The sequence below is a fragment of the Dermochelys coriacea genome, chromosome 3, assembly GCF_009764565.3.
Source record: "Dermochelys coriacea isolate rDerCor1 chromosome 3, rDerCor1.pri.v4, whole genome shotgun sequence".
In the NCBI taxonomy this organism is placed as follows: domain Eukaryota; kingdom Metazoa; phylum Chordata; order Testudines; family Dermochelyidae; genus Dermochelys; species Dermochelys coriacea.
Window position 1 is genome coordinate 94,530,826 of NC_050070.1, and position 14,097 is coordinate 94,544,922.

At 39.5% G+C, this 14,097-nt stretch overlaps 2 long non-coding RNA genes across 3 annotated transcripts in view; one reads left to right on the forward strand and one right to left on the reverse strand.

Moving 5' to 3' along the window:
- Positions 1 to 14,097, forward strand: part of LOC122459337 — a 20,610-nt gene continuing 6,513 nt past the window's right edge. Inside the window, exon 1 of the long non-coding RNA XR_006279952.1 lies at positions 1 to 150. This is a non-coding gene — a long non-coding RNA (uncharacterized LOC122459337). The remainder of the gene's footprint in view (positions 151 to 14,097) is intronic.
- Positions 11,365 to 14,097, reverse strand: part of LOC119853734 — a 26,722-nt gene continuing 23,989 nt past the window's right edge. For both annotated transcript variants that reach the window (XR_005292193.2, XR_005292194.2), the window contains exon 3: positions 11,365 to 11,868. This is a non-coding gene — a long non-coding RNA (uncharacterized LOC119853734). The remainder of the gene's footprint in view (positions 11,869 to 14,097) is intronic.

Genomic DNA, 14,097 nt, shown 5'->3' on the forward strand with positions numbered 1-14,097 from the left:
TTATCTTCATTCCACCAAGTCTCTGTGATGCCTATTATATCAATATCCTCACTTAATATCAGACACTCAAATTCACCCATGTTAGTACTTAGAGTTCTTGCATTTGTATACAAGGACTTATAAAATTTGTCCATATTTAGTTGTTTCCTGGTAAACGGTGATTTTGTTCTGACAATCACTGTAGTTGCACTGCTTTTTTATTATTAGTTATTACTGAAATGTCCTTAATACAATATTGAGTGCAAAGTAAAGTTCAAAAATATCAGTACTTAGAGTCCCCACAATCTTTATAGATGCTTCCTTGAATATATGCATCACAATATGTGCTTTAATTATATGATTACCATATCATATGTTCTTCAAGACCCTTGCCTCTGTCAGTGAATAGGGCAGAGATTTATAAACAGAGCAAAGATGTTATCTTGTATTTGAAACAGTGGACTGGAACCTGAAAAAGTTAATTCTGTAGCTTGGTAGGCCACAGACTTCATCATTAATGTTGGGCAAGACTCACTAATAATGCATATACACAAGGGAATTTAATTAAGATTGCATGGACAACTTTAATTTTCACCTTTCTTAATTTCTGAGGACTTCACTTTGCAACATGAATATTATTTTTAAATTGTTTTTCATATTTCATACTAAAAAAATTAAAAGTACGAAAATGATCATTAGAGATGATCCAATATTGAACTGCTGGTGAATAATTGCATTACTCAAATACCTGCTTAATGAGGCAATATAACTATACTAATACTTTCATAACAAGAGTTTTTCTCATGAACAGTCCAGATAGGCAGTGGATTGTTTGAATTTTTAGAATAGTTCAGCTCATCTGTAAATATATCCTTCTCAAAGCACTAATCAGCTAGACAAATGGATATGCATGCCAACACTGTCTCATTGTTTCCTGGTGCTCTCCCATCTATCTGTATCTATCTGTTCTCACATGTCTCACAGCTAGATTGTAAACTCTGAGCCGTTGTCTTTTTGTTGTGTGTGTACAGCACCTAGCACAATGGAGTCCTGGTCCCTGACTGGGTCCCCTAGGTGTTACTGCAGCACAATAATACAAATCAACCCCTGACATAACCTGCCCCCCAGATTATTTCTTACAGACCACATGGCTTCCAAAAACATCCAAGTCAGAGAGCCACCATTATTCAACTTGTCTCTGAGCTGTAAATCTGAATCTTCTATCAAACAACGACTTCAAGAGTCATTGTCCAGCAATCACCAATTGCTTTCCAAGCACATAATCTGATAGTAAAATTGTTGCTTCTGCCCATTCTCTGTATGATTTAATGGGAAAAAGGCTTAAATATCACACAACCAGAAGGGGAGAGGGTTACAAAAGAATTCATTTGTGTGTGAATACTAGTAGCAGCAAACAATGTCAGAGAATATACATAAGGGGCTAGTGTGTGTCCCATTCTAGCCAAAAGCAATTATAGTTATTAACATAAAATTTGATGGCATTTGGCTTGTGTAAAGTAAGGGAAGCTCTTGAGAGTGAACTGCTTGTGCTGGCATAGAAAGAACTATTTATTTAATGAAATCAAACTCTTCTGAAACTGTGATGGATTCATTTAACTGATTAGACATACTTCATTTACTTTAACTGTTTTATTCATCTGTAATAATGACCATTCAACCAGAAAGACCATTTCTATTGTCTAGAGCCAAATCAAACTGAATACTTAACTGAAGATTTTCTGCTTCAGTTCTATAATTAAAAGTGAACTGAAAAATTGTTTTACCTGCCAAGATCTGAGTTCAAGAAATCTGTGTTTGTCACATAACGATTAATAGTGTTGCTGAGACAAAGTGGCTGAGGTAATATCTTTTATTGGACCACCTTCTGTTGGTGAGAGGGACAAGCTTTTGAGCTTATACAGAAGAGCTGTGTGTAAGTATGAAAGCTTGTCTCTCTCACCAGCAGAAGTTGGTCACATAAAGATATTACCTCACCCACCTTGTCTCTCTAATATCCTGGGGTCAACACAGCTACATTACACAACAACATTGCACACAATAATAGTGTTGCTAACACTGAAGCAGAATGGGGAGCTGCAGTCCTTGTACTGCGTTAGGGCTCAACCCTGCTCCCACTGAAGTCAATCTAGCGATGTCATCAGGCATTGCAGGGAAAAACAGAAGGCCAAATACATGGTTGTTCCTTCTTCTTTCCACCTAGGAGTAGAGAGGGAGAAGTCCCTACACTATTGTGAGTAGAAGGCAATACAACCTGGCCTGGTAGTGGACAGTCACCAGTCTGTTGCAAGTACACACACTTGCTGGGTCCCCCATGCTTCTGAGACAACTGGGTCCAGGCAGAGACTAGTCAGTTTCTAGCTGAGTCTTCAGGGTGCACTCTGAGACTCAAACCTCTTGTCTTACACCTTTTCTTGGATTTGGGACTACAAATCCAGCCACCCTAGACCCTGAAAACCAGTGCCTTAGACCTCCAGAGCTTCCCCAGTCACTTACACATGCTCCCCTGGAGCTTCACTGATTTTATAAGGCCACTGAGCTTCTAGATAAACTCTTCTGGGGACAGCGTAGCAGCAAAGTAAGGAAGACAGTCTTAGCAAAGGAATTTCTTAATGACAGTCACTTCACTCTTAAGAGCACTCAGGAGTTACAAATCTTAGAAAAGTAACAAAGTCCTGACATGCATCCTCTCCTAGGATGATTTCTTCCTTTCTGTGAGTCCAAGATTTTGTCAGCGTTTCAGGCTTCTTCACTAGACTTGCTAAATTGACCCTCCTATATTGATTGCAGCAGTGTCAATCCCCGGTAAATGTAGACATGGCCTGAGTGTGATTCCCCCTTCCCCACTGGATGCAATCCATATGCATCAGCATTCCTACAGTAGTTTGCCTCCAGCTGCTCCCACTGGTGCCAATCACAACCACAACATATATATATCAGCAAAGAAGTTTGCTTGTCAGGTAATTGAGAGTGAGAGGTCAGCTTCTATGAGTCAACATTTTCCTTTTAGAACTGTTCATTCATAGTTCATTTTAAATTTTCAGTGTTGGTTTATCTTGTAGCAGTAATATCCCCTTTGTATGTGTGTGTATATATATATGAAGGGGAAATTACTGCTACAAGATAAACCAACACTCAGAATTTAGAATGAACTATGAATGAACAGCTCTAAAAGGAAAATGTTGACTCACAGAAGCTGACCTCTCACTCTCAGTTACCTCACAAGCAAACTTCTTTGCTTACTCCTTGACTCTCCTTGTCCATGTGCTGTAAATGCAGATGGTTCCCACATTCAAATTCACAAGTAAAAACATTTTCTGGGGATGTTGTACTTGATCATTAAACCTCCTGGATGTTCAAGTTGAAACACCTGGGTTTTGCTGAACATTTCATTACAGTTTATTGCACAGCCACTAGCACCTGCCTGTGTCTTAAAGATGATCAATGTATCCCAGAAGTGCCAGACTTCAAGACACTTAAACATTTTAGATGCACCTTCTGTAACTTCCACTGTTTCAAAAATAATTAACAAACTCCCATTTCCCAAACATGTCCAGGAGGTATAATAGAGTTGCTACCATGAATCTAAGTTATTCATTCATTTTTTGACAGCATCTCCAATTATTAAAACAAAACAAAAATAAAAAACCACAACTTTCCTGCCACATCTTGGATTAATAAAATAGGGTCCTCATTACTTGCATGCCATCAAAGTATTTTTCAAAATAGCCATTATTTGGCTATTCATCTCTTTCCCCAATTCACATTATTCACATCACATGCCTCCAGCTTCCATTCAGGACACACCACATGATCCATTGTCTACAGCCAAGCTCTAAGATACAACCACACTTGCTCCAATCCCTCAGACAGAAACAAACACCAACAAGATCTCGAGAAAGCATTCTTAAAACTACAATACCCACCTGCTGAAATGAAAAAACAGATTGACAGAGCCAGAAGAGTACCCAGAAGTCATCTACTACAGGACAGACCCAACAAAGAAAATAACAGAACGCCACTAGCTGTCACCTTCAGCCCCCAACCAAAACCTCTCCAGTGCATCATCAAAGATCTATAACCTATCCTGAAAAATGATTGGTAGACAGATGAGTCCTCACTTACAGACAGCCCCCAACCTGAAGCAAATACTCTCCAGCAACCACACAACAAAAACACTAACCAAGGAACCTATCCTTTCAACAAAGCCTGATGCCAACTCTGTCCACATATTTATTCAAGTGACACCATCATTGGACCTAATCATATTAGCCACGCCAGCAGGAGCTCATTCACTGCACATCTACCATTGTGATATATGCCATCATGTGCCAGCAGTGACCCTCTGCCATGTACATTGGCCAAACTGGACAGTCTCTGTGCAAAAGAATAAATGGACACAAATCTGACATCAGGAATCATAACATTCGAAAACCGGTAGGAGAACACTTCAACCTCTCTGGCCACTCAGTAAAAGACTTCAGGGTGGCAATTCTGCAACAGAAAAGCTTCAAAAACAGACTCCAACGAGAAACTGCTGAACTTGAATTAATATGCAAACTAGATAGCATTAACTTGCGATTGAATAGAGACTGGGAGTGCCTGGGTCATTACACATATGGAATCTATTTCCCCATGTTAAGTATCCTCACACCTTCTTGTAAACTGTCTAAATGGGCCATCTTGATTATCACTATGGAAGTTTTTTTTCTTCTGCTGATAATAGCTCATCTTAATTAACAGTTTGTTAGAGTTTTGTTACTTACAGTTTGTATGGCAACTTCCACCTCCTCTGTATTTAAATCTATATCTATATCTTCTTATTATATGTTTCATTCTATGCACCCACGAAAGCTTATGCTCTAATAAATTTGTTAGTCTCTAAGGTGCCACAAGTACTCCTGTTCTTTTTGTGGATACAGACTAACATGGCTGCTACTCTGAAACCTGTCATTATTTCTTGTATGTGCATTCCCTGGTACAAAAAACAATTAAGCTTTAACAATGCATGTTAAATGTTTGATATAATTTTCAGCATACATCCTAGCAATCTGCAGCGCATGCAAAATGTACAGCATATTCCCTGAGCCTCCTCATTGATCTACCTGGAAAACTGGATCAAAAAAATATAACAGGTTCATATGGGAATTTGCATCTGAACTGAGCTCCCCTGATTAAATTAAATTACAAAATTAATTAAAATAATCTGAGAATATGTAGCTAAACCATTTAAAATGAAATGGTGTTGTGTGGTGACCATGGTCCCGATCCTGTAATGAGTGTCACATGCACATAGGAGTCTGCCAGCATAGAACTGACGGCATATGATTTCATTGAGATCTATATGCTGTCACATGTTAATTTTGAGGGCACAACAGAAGCAGACTACTATTAACAATAACAGCGGTGCTGGACCAGGCTCTAAATAATTATAATCTTCAGAGGCAGAACCAAAGCAAGGGCAGTATGTTAATGCATTATTTGTTTAATCTTCTACTGGTAAAGCTGTAAGAAAATTGCAGGCTGTGATTTTGTTGAAGAAACTGAAACTTTGAATAGTTGCCATAAATTTAAGTGGTATGACCCTATGCAACAGGTCGCAGCACCACTCAAATTTGAACTGACCACACTAAAAACACAACTTTACTAAACAGTTTCCACAACAATTTGACCAAAAAAGTCACAACTTTCTTACATCCTTAACTACTTGTGTATTTTTTGTGGTGGACCTTTTGCCAGAGAAAGCCATGTTTTTGTGGACATTATATGGGTAAAACCTTGGCCCTGTTGAAGTCAAAAGCAAAACTTCCATTGTCTTCAAATGGTATTAGGATTTCACCCTACATATTTTGTGAGACACAGCTTCCATTTGTGAGAGGACAGTAAGTGTTATTGGGAAGGGCTTTGTGAGAAAAGTTCTCACCACCAACTAAAAATGGCATCTCTGAAGACTTGTGGAGAAGTAAAAAGTTCTTTACTTTCACTTCAAGCTCTTTCCAAAAACAAAAGGCAGTTTCTGCATTAACATTGTCATTCCGCTGCAAATATCTGTTCTGGCTGTGATTTTTGTTCAGGAAGACTCTCACCCTAACTTTTATCTGTGACAATTCTGGAGGTTCCTCACAGAATTTCACCATTTGTGCACTGAAAGGCTATGGTCATTGGATACAGATGGTGAAACTCAAAAAAAAAAAAAAACCCACCACACACAAAAATTGCATGACATACTTAAAAGAAAAATGGTATACATTTCCACATCTCTCTCCCCTTCTCAAACAGAATGAAAGCCAGACTTAAAATGACACTCTCTACTTCTTGTAAAAAGAAAAGGAGTACTTGTGGCACCTTAGAGACTAACAAATGTATTAGAGCATAAGCTTTCGTGAGCTACAGCTCACTTCATCGGATGCATTTGCATCCGATGAAGTGAGCTGTAGCTCGCAAAAGCTTATGCTCTAATAAATTTGTTAGTCTCTAAGGTGCCACAAGTACTCCTTTTCTTTTTGCGAATACAGACTAACATGGCTGCTACTCTGAAACCTATCTACTTCTTGTGGTAGCCTCAAAGAAGTGAAACAACAGAACAGGAAGATACAACCACATCTTCAGTAGTAGTTTTTCTGGCAACAATCATTTATTGCACATTTGTATCCCAAAGTCCATTTGCTTCACTATCTAACTGCTCCCTCAGTCAAGGATCTTTTGCCAAATGATGACATAACATATATTCAAGAAAGGCAGAATGTCTATCCCATCATTTGGAATGTTGCCATCTAAGAAACTCCTTCTCCTTAATTGTTTTTACTGTATCTTTAGCTAGCCATGAGTGAGCCTTGTAAAGGAAAAGTAAGAGAGGCCAGGTAGTTGGTGGCTTGACTTGAAAGAAAGTAGAAAACTGAGGTCCTCAGGACAATACTATCCTGTTTGTTTTTCTGTCATGAAGAGACTTGCCTGTAAAGAATCATCCCTGTCTAAATAAAAATAACTGATTTATCTGACAACTGCTCCATTCCCTCAGTTAAAAAGAATCAAATGAAATAGATGCAGCTCAGAGGATGTATATTTGTAATGCTAATTTCTGAGATTATTGCACCTTGGGACTTACATTAAAGGCAAAAGAGGCAGGTTTTGAACTTCTTAAAACCCTTTAGAAATGGAATGCCATATTCCACAGAGAAAAATACTTTTCAAGCAGAAAAGTCTCTGAACTGCATGTGTCATTGTCCCTAAAACACACAAGATCTCTGAAAGATGCAGTTGTGGTGCATCCAACCACAGACATTTCGGCTAGCTGTCAAGCTGGAATACTGCATCCGATGAAGTGAGCTGTAGCTCATGAAAGCTTATGCTCAAATAAATTTGTTAGTCTCTAAGGTGCCACAAGTACTCCTTTTCTTTTTGTTTCATATTTAACAGTACATTTTGGTTTCCTTCAAATCTGATGCAGATAAAAATCCCCTGAAACTGGCCTCAAAGTTCGGTACCTTCCTATGGATCACACCTCATAGAATATCCTGGATGAGGGAGGTATAGCATTGGCATATATATACACAAAGGTTTGTCTGTTGGTTTTATTGTTGTTGATAGTGACTCTAACATAGAGCAGGCCTCATCAGTGTGAGGAGATTTGTGTATGCTCACTGCTTTTCTCATAGACTTTATTTTGCATGTTTTCAATTGAGAACATAGGGGAAAATAAGCCATAAATTATGTATGTATATAATATGTGCTCCATTCAACTATGCAAGCAAGGCATGTGCAGTGTACATGAGTAAACTATGCTAGTCTCACACATTTCTGGAAGAAGAAAAGGAGTACTTGTGGCACCTTAGAGAGTCTAAGGTGCCACAAGTACTCCTTTTCTTTTTGTGAATACAGACTAACACGGCTGCTACTCTGAAACCTGTCAAATATTTCTGGAAGATATGCTTTAGTCAAATACAAGTTACTGGGCTCCATATTGGGGGGACTCGAGTGTTTAAAAAAATCAGTGTGGAGGGGGGCATGTGGAACCAAAAACCTTGCCCCTTCTATCTAGAAGCTTCCTAATTTCTCTATTTAAAGGTGTCTTTTTTAAGTCCAGTGATGTAAAATTTTCATACCAAATGTTTTCCTTTGCTCCTGTGGGTATAACCTGCATCTAAGAAGCAAATTCTGATGGGTCCCCCCCACCCTCCCTTGGGGTGCAACCTGGAACTGGGGAGCAGCTGATCCACCTGGGTTCCCTCTCAGCACTGTGATGTTGTGACAAGCTGAAAAGCCCTCCAAACGTGCACTCATACCAACATCCACAGGCAGGGGCCACACCCAGCTGTGTTCATGAATGCTCTGCCAGCCACTGCATGAAACAATAGAGAGGCTTCAGCCAAAATATCCCCAGCTCCCCAGCCTAGGACCCCAGAGCTGTACCGTCCTGCCCTGGTAAAAAACTTGACCAATATATAAGTTATTACCCCAGTCCGCCCCCTCCCTTGATGTAGAAGGAACATGCACAAAGCCTTTGCTAACTGAGCTGAGATTCCCCCCCGCCACCATCACTTCACTTAAACCACACTGTTTTAGGTGTGGTTTATAATAGATTTATTAACTACAGATTTATTAGTAGTAGATTTTAAAATAAATAAATCTATTTATTTAAAAATAAATGTATTATTTTTGTGGTTTATAAAATATATAATAGATTAACTACAGATAGAGAGATTTTAAATGATAGCAAACAGATCAAAGTAGATTACTTAGCAGATAAACAAAAACACAATCTAAGCTTAGTATACTAGATACGATTTGAATCAAGCAGTGTCTCACCCTGACTGATGATACAAGTAGGTTTACAGATTCTTGAGGCACAAAGCATGTCTACACTGGCAAATTTTGGCGCAACAAGTTATACCACTTTTATTAAAACACTGGAATTAAACCACCGTTGCGTGTCCACAGTGTGCTCCTTTTGATGCTGGAGCACATCCACATTAGCAGCTTTTGCAATGGCAAAGAGAGCAGTGCATTGTGGTAGCTATCCCTCTGTGCAGCTGGCCACAGGGTGCTTTGGGAAGGATTTGCAATGCCACATGGGCAGACACAGCATCACATGATGCAGTTTTCCTCATCCAATTGTTCCATGGGCATCCTACTACATTGCCAGCTGCTTTTCAATTGGGGGGGGGTGCAAGTGTGTGACAGCGTGTGTGTGTGTGTGTGTATATGTATATGGGGGAGAGGGAGAGAGTGTGTTTTGGGGGACAGAGAATGTGTCAGCATGCTGTCTTGTAAGTTCAGAGTGTCAGGAAGCAACCAGTCCTAAGGCAGGGGGAAGGGGAACCCCAATATCAGCCCTGCCTCCCGCCCCAGCTCTCTGCACAGCACTCTCTCTCTCTCCCCCACACACACACGCCTGCCTCTGTGTTCAACAGCACGAGAATTCCACATTAATGGTTAGTTTTGTGTCCCTGAGCAGATCAGCACAGCATGCAATGGCTGTCAGAAATGGAGCTTTGAAATGGGAGGGGCACATGTTTCTAGGACAGCCGAGTTCAAAACAATGAGCGGAGCAGCCACTTGAGGGATTATGGGACACTTCCGGAGTGCAACTGATTGCTTTCTACGCTTTAATGTGTTTACACTGCCAAAACAGCACTGGAGCCTCTGCGCTTTAAGGCTTACGACTCGTCAAGGTGGTTTTTTGTAACACTGCAACTGAGGGGTTTCTGCACACTAAGTGGCTGACACTGTGTACACCTCGGGAGTTACACTGCAGAAAGCTCTTCACTGCACAGTAACTTGCCAGTGTAGACAAGGCCACATCTGCTTTGCAGCCTGGGTTCTCCTCCCCGTTCAAAGTCCTTTTTCTTCCAGAGGTTCTTTCAGGTGCTGAGTTGTGGGGGAGTGAAGACAAGTCATGATGTCACACCCCATCTTTTATAGTTTCTTCCATCTTGCTGGAAAGTCTATGCGTGTGTGGGGTATATCCCCACTGGCCAAACAGTCTCCATTATCTCTGTGCTTCCTCTGAGGAGGCTTCCTTATACGGAGTTCCCGTGTTAGAGGATTCTTCCCTTGATGGTGTTGATGACAGCAATTAACACTGGCTACTCTTGCTGAACCTGAATGGCTGGCTTGAGGTGTTTCCAGCCTTACATCATACTTTAGTAACTCACACATAGTAAGATTTCATAACTTCACTTAGGATGATAACACATACAATCCACCAAGATATTAATATTTAACAGATCAAGACTTTTTGAATGATAACTCACAAGGCATACTTTGCACAAAACATAATTACATCACCATGATGAATATGGGATGCTTTGGGGTGCAGAGTATCACACAAATCAATCAGATTAACAACATAGGTAAAACAGAATTTAGTGGTAATATACTCATCTTGTAAAAAGAAGTGCAGCACAGTTGATAATAAATATTTTTCCAGGATCTAATTCCTCTACCTTCAGATACTCAAAATAACCAAGACCATCTGCAACAGTGCCATCTGGTGACTTCCCATAATCTTAGATGGAACTGCCATTCTCTGACTTGCAGCTTGATGGATCATTCTTGACTAGTTCATTTTTACAAAATATAGTATTGTATATTTTTCATTACTAAACTATTAAGCAATACCTTAAAATTATATATTTAATTTAAAAGATAACATGCAAGGAGGTTGTTTTTAATATGATACTTCGATGTATTTAATGTTTCTATTTCATGTGGCAGGAAAGATCACATTTTCTTAAGAATCCCATGGAATTTTTAATCGGAATACACACATCAAGGTTTGTGTTTTATATAGAAATGTTTATATATGAAACAAAGAGAGAGATTAAATCAAAATATAGTGTACTATTGGGAGGCATTGCCAACATGGAGGAGGACCAGAATATCACATAAGAAGAGCTGGATGACCTTGAAAACTGGAGTAATAGAAATGGGATGAAATTTAATAGTTTAAAGTGCAAGGTGTCTCCAGGCCTCAGTGGGTCACAATCGAGAATGCCAAATTCAGGACAAACTGCTGAGAAATAAGGCAGATTCACCCCAAACTGGTGATTATTCTATCATTAGATTATACCAAGCCAGTAACAAAAGTAAATTTCTCTATCACCACACTGGTAAAAAAGAAATAAAAAATGAAGTCTCCTTAGGCATTCCACCCCAGGGCTTAACACTTGGACCCTGGACTTTATGATGAGTGGTTATTGAAAACCAATTTCATAATATATAGGGTCCTTCCAATCCCAAGAGATCAGCCACTTAGCTAGGTCAATATATAACTCAGATCTCACCCCATAATCATGCTGATGCCAATCCTTTAGTTATTAAAAAATTAAAGGTTTAATAATAAAAGAAAAGAAGAAGAGAGTTATAATGGCTAGTATATCAGATACATACAAGGGAATTCAAAGTGTTCCCATATCAGGATCATAGCAGTGATGGAATAAACTGCTATCTTACAAAAGTCTCTCTGGAATTACCCATACATATTATGGGTTATCAGTCCTTGTCCAAAGATTCCTTGATAGAAATCCAGTCCAGAGAAATGAAGCAGGAAATGACAAAATGAAAATGTTGAGATCCTTTTACATCCTCTGCCATGTACATGGAATTGTAATGTCCCAGACAAAGCCCACAGCCTCTGTTTGTGGAAAGTTACTAGCCCAAGATGGAATCCAGAGTCACATGAGCATATCATGCATGTCGTTACATGCTTTGATAACTCACAATGGGTGGCCATTGGCCCCTCAGAGTCTGTGGCATCCGGGAGGGATGGGGTGGGAATATAGTCCATTATTTGGGTGGGAAAAGCCCATTATGAGAGCTAAGTGTCCCAGCTGTCTGGCACCAATGTAAATCCTATCAGGTGGGTGTTACCTAGGAATACAACACAGGTGTAAGATACAAGTACATAGCCAATATTCATAACTTCAGATACAAAGATAATATATGCACATAAACAGGATAATCATACCTAACAAATCATAACTTCTCCATTGACACCTTACAGGACATACTTTGTACAAGATTTGTTGCAACTATATAACAGTGGTAATATCAGTTATATAAATGATCATATTCAATCATATAGCATCACACAAGGTCATGCACTTAGGAACTAACAACAAGAATTTTTGCTATAAGCTGAGGACTTATCAAGTTGGAAGTGACAGAAGAGGAGAGACACCTGGGTGTATTGATTGATCATAGGATGACTATGAGCTGCCAATGTGATGTGGCCATGAAAAAGGCTAGTGCAACCTTCTGATGCATCAAGGGAGATATTTACAGTAGAGATAGGGTAGTGTTAGTAGATTATACTATACATTATACAGTATAGCATTATACAAGGCACCGGTGAACCCTCATCTGGAATACTATGTGACATTCTGATCTCCCATTTTTAAAAAAGATGAATTTGAACTCAGATACAGAGAATAGCTACTAGGATGATTCGAGGAATGGTAAACCTATCTTATGAGAGGAGAATCAAAGAGCTTGGCTTGTTTAGCCTCACCAAACAAAGGCTGATTGATACGATTGCTCTCTATAAAGACTTCAGAGGGATAAATACCAGGGAGGGAGGGTAGTTGTTTAAGTTATGCGCCAATGTGCACAAAACAACAAATGGATATAAACTGGTCATCAGCAAGTTTAGGCTTGAAATCAGATGAAGGTTTCTAACCATCAGAGGATTGAAGTTCTGGAACAACCTTTCAAGGAGAGCAGTGGAAGCTCAATCTTGAAGCCAGTTAGGTTTTGTGCTTGATAAATTTATGGAGGGGATGGTATGATGAGGCTACCTACAATGGCATATAGCCAATCTGTGACTGCTAGTAGCAAATATCCCCAATGACTGGAGATGGGACACTAGATGTGGAGGACTCCAAGTTACTATAGAGAATTCTTTTCCAGGTGTCTGGCTGTTGGGTCTTGCTGGAATGCTCAGGATCCAATTGATCACCATGTTTGGGATCAGGAAGGAATTTTCCCCATGTCAGACTGGTGAAGACCCTGGGGTTTTTCACCTTCCTCTGCAGCATGGGTCATGGGTCACTTGAAGGTTTAAACTAAAGTAAATGGTGGATTCTGTGTAACTTGAAGTCTTTAAATCATGATTTAAGGACTTCACTAATTCAGCCAGAGGTTAGGGGTCTATTACAGGAATGGGTGAATGAGGACCTGTGGCCTGCAATGTGCAGAACATCAGACTAGTTGATCACAATGATCCCTTCTGGCCTAAAAGTCTATGAGTGTAATCGGCCCATGGTATGTAGTGCCCAGTTAGTAACATACCAGTATTTTCCCCTGAAGCTCACAAATAGCCACATGACCTTCCCAAAACAGTGAAGCTTGTTTATAAATGAGAGTATTCTTAAAAGTCAGAGAGTCCTTTGTGCAATCAACTCAGTGGCAATCGTGATACATATAGAGCCTGATCAAAAGCACACTGAAATCAATGGAAAGACACCTATTGACATCAGTGAGCTTTGGATAAGGTCCAAACTAAACAGCGAGCCTGCAAATTTGAGCAAGCACCTTACACACCTGTGGGTGTAACTGACATTTCTAGTATAAAGGCATCAAGATTCTGTTCATGTAGAACTGCTGAAAAATGGTTATTAGCAGAAGAGAAATACCTGTGTATTTTAGAAAAAGGATTTTAATAGTGTTGAACAAAAAGCAGTAAGATTCAAGTTGCTACAATATACTTTCTCTGGGTTTTTTTTTTCTGTGAACATATAAAGGCATGGCATCATTCAACATTTGGTTCAATGGTCCTACCCTGGTGCTCATATTTCAATGGTCACTTCATGATCATAGTCCTGTTTAGGCTTTTAAAAGCACTGGAAAGTTTTTAAGATGGTCTGTTAATGCTTCATAAGTTTACTTTGCTTTTTTGTAGCCCAATAAAAATTTATCAACTTTTGTGTTAACTTCATTTACAGGACAATTTGATAACCCACAATACTAAACATTTTACCGCTCTTTCGTCTGTAATACCACATGAGATGGATAATGACATTAGCATGCCCACGGCTAAATTCAGGGAACCCTAGCTGTGCGACGACTGCCTTTCCTGAAGGAATGTCTTTTTCATATTGG